We start from the raw sequence: 9842 nt of genomic DNA on the forward strand, positions 1-9842 counted from the left end.
TAATTTCAAATAAATTCCAGTTATTGCCAAAAATATATTTTTAAGTAACTGGATATTGGCTCTGTTTTTAAAAACGAAGTCGAGGCTTCCCAAGTGAGTTCACAGCAAGGTGGAAACTAATATCTGTTTTTCTCAAATGTGTTAGACAAGGCCACCACAAACTATGTTAGGGGCTAAAATTAGCCATTGTAATAAAGCATAAAGCAATAGTGTTACATGCTGTCACTATGTTCCAATACAGAATATGTTTTGATGAATTCAGTAGTTTTTATAAGTTGGAGTCATTCAAACAACTCTTTTTTTTTTTCTTTGTCTATATGCTAAACAGGCAGTATCATAGGCTTAGCACTTTTTAATCAACTGTTTTGGTATAATGTAGGCACAGTCTTCATAAAGCTATTATGGACAGTTAAACATAAGCTATAAAGCATATACGCCATGTGCTTTTCAACTGAATGTAAGTCAGTTTTATACATAAGAGTTAATGAATATCCGTTTAATTAAAAACAACTTTAAGGCATGATCAGTTAGTCAAAACAACTATACCAACCCAGAAAACTTCAAATCAAAGTGGCAAGCTTAATTTATCGCACAATAGAGGCAAAGAAGAATGCACAGTAAGGAATAATTCCAAAATACCACATCAAAATAACTGAAATTAAGTTTATCACAGGAAAGCAGAAGCTAGCACACCATTGTAAAGCAATTATACTTCAATAAAGATGTTTAAAAAAATAAAAAATAAAAAATAAAATAAAATAGTCTTTATGAAAATTAAAAAAAAAAAAAAAAAAAGTTTATCACAGGAGCAACTCTGGGAGAAAATATTACCATTAATGTTCTTTCTCAAAGAGATTTTCCAAAACAATAAATATACTCATCTGTTGAACTTATCCTTGGTCTTATCTGGAAATTAAAAAGTCATAAGTTTCATGCTTCAATTCTCTGCTGGTTAAAATTAGTGTTATTTGATATTGATAGACAATAGGACCCCATCTTAATGGCAAAATCCTCATACACCTTAGTTATTGCAAGAGGTTTATGAATTCCTATGTCCACCAAGTTTTGTAAACTAAATAAATCACATACATATATTTATTGCTATTTTTCAAATATAGATAGCATTGAGAGTTTAACTAAGCTAATCCATGGTATGTCTCCATTTTTTTTGACCAGGTAACCTTCAGGGACCTTAAATGGACACTAGTCCCCCCATACTAGCTCATGCATTAGAAAGCAGCCCTCAGAGTCACAAGCAAATGTAGGTTCCTGATATGACTCCCCCAGCACTGTTCACTGACCACTGATCACTGCTGTGATGAACAGTCTCCCCTGCCTCCCAGCACTTGCATGCCTTATGTGCCCCTTAGTTAAGACCCCCGTGGGGCTTACCCAAACCAGCTCTTTTGGTTTGAATTGACCAATTCAGCATTAGCTGGGAAACCCCAAAGCACTCCACCTACTGACCCTAATAAAAGCATGAGCCCCAGGTCCTGCCTCTTTCTCTCTGTAGCTTGCACTGACCTCCCTGTGCGGCCCCTAGAGGTGTGCCAAGTACCTCCTCCAGGACCTGTGAGTAATAAATGTCTGTATTTCAATTCTCCGTGTGGTCTCTTGTTGGTTGAACTTTGGCTCACCATCCAAAAGCCTGTGCTCCACTTAATAAATGTTAATTTAATAAATTCATAACAACTAGTCACTATTGTGTTTAATAAAACACAAGTTCATTAAACACGTCTCACAAAGTCAGCACACCCCCAAATTCCATGGGTCTTCCTGTATTTCCCAGCCTCCACTGCAGATGGGTTAGTGCTGTGTAAGTAGGCTTCTCTAATAAGGAGTGGCATGGGTCACTTCAGGGCCAGCCGAGGCAGTTAGGAGCCTATTTCCTACTCCATTTTTTAATTTCCTCCTGCAATGACCTTAGAGTCCATGTCTTCTAAAGGGCATAACCATGAGATGTAGGAGGGTCACGTAACCCATACTGATCTCTAGGTAAGTAAGAAAGTAACCACCTTATGTAAAGGAGTGAAGGTTTCAGGATAGTCTGCTGCAATAGCTAGTGTTAAACCTGCCGACCAATGCTAAGTGAAATAGGCCAGTCCAGGGCTTCCCTGGTGGTGCAGTGGTTGAGAATCTGCCTGCCAATGCAGGGGACACGGGTTTGAGCCCTGGTCTGGGAAGATCCCACATGCCGCGGAGCAACTGGGCCCGTGAGCCACAACTACTGAGCCTGCGCGTCTGGAGCCTGTGCTCCGCAACAAGAGAGGCCGCGACAGTGAGAGGCCCGCGCACCGCAATGAAGAGTGGCCCCCACTCGCCGCAACTAGAGAAAGCCCTCGCACAGAAACGAAGACCCAACACAGCCTAAATAAATAAATAAATAATTTAAAAAAAAAAGAAATAGGCCAGTCCAAAACGCAAATACTGTATGATTTCACTTATGTGAGGTACCTAGAGTAGTCAAATTCATAGACACAGAAAGTAGAATGGTGATTGACAGGGGTTGGGGGCAGGAGGGAATGGGGAGTTGTTTAATGGGTATAGAGTTTCATTTTTGCAAGATGAAAAGAGTTCTGGAGATTGGCTACACAACAATGTGAGTATACTCAGTGTGAATACCACTGAGATGTGCATTTAAAAATAGTTAATTTTACCTTATGAACATTTTATCACAATTAAAAATAAAAATACAGAAGAAAAAAATTAAGATGTCAAGGTAAAAACTTATTCCATTTTTGACAATAAAAAAAAAATTACAAAAACTAAGCCTCAGTGGCACAGAAACACAAGGTGATTCCCTCAAGAGCCTTCCAAAAGAGACCTGAACTGTGGCCATATAACTGGAATAAAAATAAAACAGCTTTAGCTAAAATGACTGTCTAGGTCCATTAGATGTCTGAAGAAAAACATGCTTCCTAGCCAAATATTCCATTTTTGGACATCACAATGTCCTTTAATGAGTTAAAAACTGAGAAATCCTGAAGAGGGAAAAAAAAAAACTTTAAATTTGTATAAGCCAGCCTTTCTTAATCTTAGCTAATTTTTTTTTTTGCATAATATCTATTATTATCTGAATTGTCTAACTTGTTCCACGGCATTCTTTTCAAAATGCTGGAATAGAGTCTCCAAAATGACACATTAAACTATTATGTTTGCTTACAAAGCGTCTTATTTTTTTACACATATTTATAATTATGCCTTGAAGAGCAAACTGCTATCTGTCATGATCGGGCCTAATCCGGCATCACAGGAGTAAAGCTAAAAGTTGTTCCTGGCAGATAAACACATAAACACACATATAAATACACATATACACAGCCAACATTTAATTGAGTACTTGCTATGAGCCTGCCACTATGCTAATGCATGACATATACCTTACCTCATTTAAGCATCACAATAGCCTTATGACAAAGTGTTATTATTACCAGGATTTTGAGGGATGAGGAAACTGAGCCTTCAAGAGGTTAAGGAACTTGCCCAAGGTCACATGATTTGCAAAGGGGTGTAATTTGAATTTAAACCAGAACTACGAGATTCCAGCACCAAACCCTGAGCCACTATTTTATATTATAGAACACTTTTCTATAAGTCTAGATCTGAGTTTATCAAGTTCTTCATTCTACAGAAAAAAGCCTCATCATGAGGAAAAAATGGAAACAAACAACAGCAAACCAAAGAAACAAATAAAACCCACAGCACTGAAAGAAATATGTGGACTTCCTAAAACTACAATTTTTATTTTAAACTTTTTTTTTTTTAATTTTATTTATTTATTTTTGACTGTGTTGGGTCTTCGTTTCTGTGCGAGGGCTTTCTCCAGTTGCGGCAAGCAGGGGCCACTCTTCATCGTGGTGCGCGGGCCTCTCACTGTCGCGGCCTCTCTTGTTGCGGAGCACAGGCTCCAGACGCGCAGGCTCAGTAGTTGTGGCTCACGGGCCTAGTTGCTCCGTGGCATGTGGGATCCTCCCAGACCAGGGCTCGAACCCTTGTCCCCTGCATTGGCAGGCAGATTCTCAACCACTGCACCACCAGGGAAGCCCTAAAATTCTTAAAATTTAGTTAATAGCCTAAAAGTTGGAGAGAAATAAGAGTTTTTTTTTTTTAAAAAAGAGTTCTTATAGCAAATGGCATGAAATGGCAGAGCATCAGGTGAAAGGCTGGGCCAAGAATTGGGAGACTTAGGTTCTAGTCCTGATTCTTCCCATATCAAACTGGCCCTTATCTGGCAACATCCACCCACCTTTTTATGCCTTAGTTTCCTCATTTGAAAAGGATGGAGAGGGGCCAAACTAGCTGATCTCTAAGGTCTTTTTGAAAGACCCAAACTTACTGCCACTCTGTGAATATGCTTGATGAAAGAACAGGGGAGGGGAGTCTCTACAACATGGAAAAGGGATTCACCTTAAAGTTGAAATGTATCAACTTTCTAAACTGAGGGACAAGCTATCCCTTGACTGCACTTGTGGGTACATCATTTATTTCATTTCAATAAAGTTCACAGGCACAAATGAATACAGGGGACAGAAGAGCTCTCTAAGGAGAAGACAGCAGAGTTCAGAGGAAGCCCATTTTCTTCTCATACCTCTCTGCTGTTGTTGTGCTATCGGTGCCTAAATTTCAGCTGGAAAAGGAGTCCCCTCTCCATCCAGACTCCTGTCTCCTCTACAGCTGGCATCTAGGATGTTGATAAATTTTCCCACTCTGGAACTTAGAAGAAAAGAGCAGGAATAGCATTGGCTATGGAAGCCAGGCTATAGGACTCATAAAGAAAGACAGGTAACTGGCCTCTTGTTTCTAAGTTTCATCTAGAATTCTTAGGAACAGTGGAAAAGAGCTATGTATTCCACCTGTCACCTCTGTACTTGTCCTGCTGATGTTAGAAGGAGTGAGAGAAAAAAAGATTCATTGAGTTAGCTCACAGCCCCACGCCATCACAAGTGTTTCTACTGAGGCAACAGGTTCAAAGACAGGCTTCAAAAAACAAGAAAAATAAGATCCATAGGAGACAGTAGGTGTCACACAAAATAACAGGCATTGGATAAGAGTTTAAGCAGCCAGCTTAAGTTCCTGGCCCCAGATTATCTTTGTATATATATTTTTAAAAGGTAGGAATCTAAGTAGCATTTGGTTGGAAAAAATAGTTATCGCATGTAAGCGCCCAACAGGGGTAGATGTATGTTTCTGTAGTCTCCTTTACTCTCAAAAAGTCACTGCCAGTATGAGACCTTTTTATTGTGAGTTTTTCCCCACTCTGTTCCACCACTTTCCATAGCTCTGCATTAAAAATTCAACTGGTAACTATCCTTTCCCAAGTTTTTGCTGGCTGACATGTGGTACTTTCATACTTCTAAGTGGAAGTAAAGCCTTAATACTGCATCTGCATGGTGGTCTGTAGGGATTCTGTTGCATTTTTCTCTCTCTCTCTCTCTCCCCCCCTCACTCCCTCTCTCCCTCCCTATCTCTATCTATCTCTCTATCATTCTATCTACCAGTCAATCAGTCAATCGATCTATGTCCTTACTTCTCTTTCTCTCCCTCTCCCCTCTCCACTCAGTCCCTTCAACATGAACTCTTCCGAGTCCTATTTTATTACTGAGCTTTTGTCACTACCTCAGAATGAATCCTGAGCCTTCATGTTCTCATAATTATAAGTCTTTTCATGTCAGATGATCTTTGTTCTCCTACAGTTGCTCACCAAATGCCTTCCACTTTTCTAAATGAAGATATCTTTGCTCCCTGTTCAACTCTCTGAAGCTCTTGTAATCATCATTTTAGTCAGTGTGAGGGTGACCATTTACAAGTCAAGAAGCCAATGGAGTCAGCTAGGATTTTTTGCTTTTTTTAAAAAAAATTTCCCCTCTACTTTCTCACATCAAACATGGGAATTCACATTAGAAAAAAAAAAAAAAAAAGCTTTCAAACAGGTAGCAGGCATTCCTAATTAGTAGCTCCAAGTTGTCCTTCTTGTCAACCTTTATAGAGCATTCTTTCCTTTCCTCCTTTGACTTGACATGGTCTTTAAATAATTTCACACTGTTGCTTTCCCATAAACCAGCCATGGAAAACAGACTCAGGGCTCAAGTTACCCCTCACATAGCAAAACATGTATATGTTCCAGGGACCCAGTGGGCATCAATAAGTCATTTCTAAAACACAAGTCTTTAGATTATAGCACACATCACACTCTTTCTTTAAACCCAGTATCGTTCCTTTCGTGAAGCTGTTCACAAGAACTAGCTTCTCAAGTCTTAGAAATAACACCTTGAGACTGAAATATCAAACTCTCCAATAAAGAAGGAGCCAGCACTTAATACTATTTCACTTGAGATCCAGTCAGGAAGATTTGGGTAAGCCTGAATGAACATGAACAATTACTACAGCTCTTCTCTCTTGGGTGTTATGACCATGGGTCAGTTGGTGAACTGTTCTGGCCTCCATGGCTTCACCTGTTTTATGAAGTTTATAGTTCCAAAGTGTCATATCCTAGGGAGAGTTTAAAATCCCAGTGAGAGAAATAGGATCATCACCAGCTTTACGGACTAGGTACACTCTCTCAAGTGTTTTCATGTGTAATTATGCTTCAGTGCATAATGTCTGTGTCTTGCAGTGTGGAGAATTACTATAATTGGAATTGTACTATGTGTCTATATAGGTCAATTGAAGCATAGCTTTTGACAAAAGAAAATGCATTTCCTTACCCATATGCCATTCAAGGACACCATTCTTTGGTGGCACAGTGAAGGACTCTGAAGAAGTAAAGTCAAAAGCAGAAATGAGATTCATGCATTTAACACTACTTTGTATAGATACAGACAACCTCTCCCAGATAATTTTATCACAAAGAAACGCTTTGAAACAAATTAGCCAAAAAGAATTTAAAAAATAAATAAATAAAAGGAAAAGGAAAGAATAAAAGATCAAGAGAATATAGAAAATATGGGGTGGGGGGAAGTAATAGGAAAAAAAAGAGAAGGAAGAAGGGGAAGGAAGGAAGGAGATAAGTAGGGGAAAGGGGAAGAAGAAAAAGTCTCTGTAGGTTTTTACATACACTACATGCTGACTAACAATGTCGTGAATTTGAAAATGTGGCATCATACTTTATAAAGGCAAATATGTCTATCAAAACAAGAATCAGCTATACTTCTTTCAACCTGAATGGGTCCTATATGCCTTGGGGGAGTCAATCCTAAGTCCTGAAGTTCTCTCTTCCTTGTTTCTTCATGCCATGGAACTAACAACTCCGATCCCATAAAAAGGTCATCAAAGCCAAGAAGCTACAATGCTAGGCCTTATTTAGAAGATTATAAATTTTCTTTGGAGCGTTCAAATCCATCTGCACTCACACTCAGGATGCACACGCTATTTGTAGAATTACTGGTAAACGTAATTAGTGAGAAAGAAGAGACTTAGATGGACTTCAGAATTAGCATAATGAGTCTACCATAGTCAAATTCTTCTAGAGATAGAATGGATAAGTTTAATCTAACTTTATTTCAAGAATTTTAAAAATATGCCAACAATAAATTTACTAGCATACAACTGAGTATGAATAGAAAATTTGGGTCACGTATTGAAAAGTAGTAATATTGAAGATATTAAAATTAGAATGAACTTAGACTGGCAAAAACAACAAAACTAGGAACCCACAAAGAATTGTGTGAATATGAACCTGCGTGAGTATCTGTATATGTGAGTTTGTGTGTGTGTTTCAAACATAAAAGTGAACAATCACAAGATAGCTAACTGCCTGGATAAAATAGGTAAAAAGTTTGATGGCATAAAATTGACTTCTTCAATTGATTTGTATCTTCTCAGTAAAGGCAAGTGACATTTTACCTCAGGAGATTAGAACATATAGCATAGGAATTTTTTTAATTGAAGTATAGTTGATTTACAATGTTGTGCTAATTACTGCTGTACCGCAAAGTGATTCAGTTGTATATATATATACATTCTTTTTTTACTATTCTTTTCCATTATGGTTGATCATAGGATATTGAATATAGTTTCTGTGCTATACCGTAGGACCTTGTTTTGCATCCATTCTATATATAATAGCTTACATCTGCTAACCCCAACCTCCCACTCTATCCCTCCCCCAACCCCCTCCCCCTTGCCAATCACAAGTCTGTTCTCCATGTCCACGACTCTGTTTCTGTTTCATAGATAGATTCATTTGTGTCACATTTTAGATTCCACATATAAGTGATATCATATGGTATTTGTTTTGCTCTTTCTGACTTACTTCACTTAGTATGATAATCTCTAGTTGCATCCCGCATAGGAATTTTTTAAAGTTTCCACGTGGTAGGAAAATTTGAACATGGCCTCAGAGAAATGTGGGACATCAATTAGCTAACCAATATAAACGTAACGAGAGTACCAGTTCACTGATCTGTCTCCTCAAATTTACTCTTCAGCCCCTTAGTAGTTTTCAGCCATTGTTAAAAAGTATTTTTCTGATCCTTTCCCACCATCCTCTCTTTCTGGTATTCCCATTATTGCATATGTCTGTGTGCTTAATAGGTGTCCCACATTTTTCTGAGGGTCTGTTTATTTTTCTTCATTTTTTCTCTGTTCTTCAGACGCATAATCTCTATTACCCATCTTCAAGTTTGTTGCTTCTTTTGTCAGCTCAGATCTACTGTTGAGCCCCTTTAGAGAATTCTTCATTTTCATTATTATATTTTTCAATTCCAGAACTTCCATTTTGTTATCTTTGTAGTATCTTTATTGATATTCTCTATTTGATGAGATGGTGTCATCATACCTTCCTTTCATTTTTAAAAATATGGTTTTCTTTAGATCTTTTAGTTTTCTTTGATCATGTTTATAACAGCTGTTTGAAGTGTTTTTCTGCCAAGCCCAACATCTGGGGCCCCTCTTAGGTAGTTTCTATTACTCTAGTGTCTGCTTATTTTTCTTGTGTATGGGTCAATATTTTTCTATTTCTTTGCATGTTTCATTTTTTTTCTAAAACTGCACAATTTAGATAATTTACTGTAGCAATTCTGAATGGTGATCCTCCTTCTGAGGTTTGCTGTTGTTTGCTGGTCTGTTGGTTTGTTTGTTGTTGTTTGTTGTCTGTTGACTAGCCTAGTTCAGTGAAGCCTGTTTCCCACAAAGTGTGCAGATTCTTGTTATCACTCCTCAGAGGACACAGATTTGACTACATGGTCTTCCTGAACACTGAGTATGTCTCTGGCTTTAGCCAGGCTCTCTTTCATTGTCTCTTTCCCTCATCAGTGTGCTGGGTCATGAATTGCTCCACAGTCTGATCCGATTGAATTTGGGCCCCTTTGCAAGGGCAAGGTATTGCCAGCTTCTGTGTCTTACTTTGACTAGCCCCTGGGAAGTGCTAAGGAGCACAAGCTGGGGCAGATGAGGAACTTTCTCTTCAATGGCTGCACCACCTAGATTCTCCCTATGGGGTAGGAGATACGCGAGTGTGTAACTAGGGGAAACTGGTGTCACCGCTGGCTGCTGCCACCATGGATCCTCTGCAGCCCAGACCCAGGGAGGATAGGATTGGCTGGTGTTCACATTTGCCAAAATTATCCAGAATAGGTCTTCTGATCTAGAAAACTGGGAGAAATAGGAGCTGTCACTGACCTGCTGAACCCACCAGAGCAGCTTCCTTCAACACAGATCAACAGGAAAGTGAAGCTGCTTTCTTCACCAACTTCTCTGCCTATATCTCCTGACTAGTTAGAGTTTCAGTGGAGGAACAGGCATGGCTGGCTGCCACCAGTCACTCAATATAGACTTGCCACAGGACATAGCTGTGGAAAATGGGAACTGCCAATGTTCATTGGCTGCCAAAACCACCCAGAATA

The sequence above is a fragment of the Eubalaena glacialis genome, chromosome 2 (assembly GCF_028564815.1).
Source record: "Eubalaena glacialis isolate mEubGla1 chromosome 2, mEubGla1.1.hap2.+ XY, whole genome shotgun sequence".
Classification (NCBI taxonomy): domain Eukaryota; kingdom Metazoa; phylum Chordata; class Mammalia; order Artiodactyla; family Balaenidae; genus Eubalaena; species Eubalaena glacialis.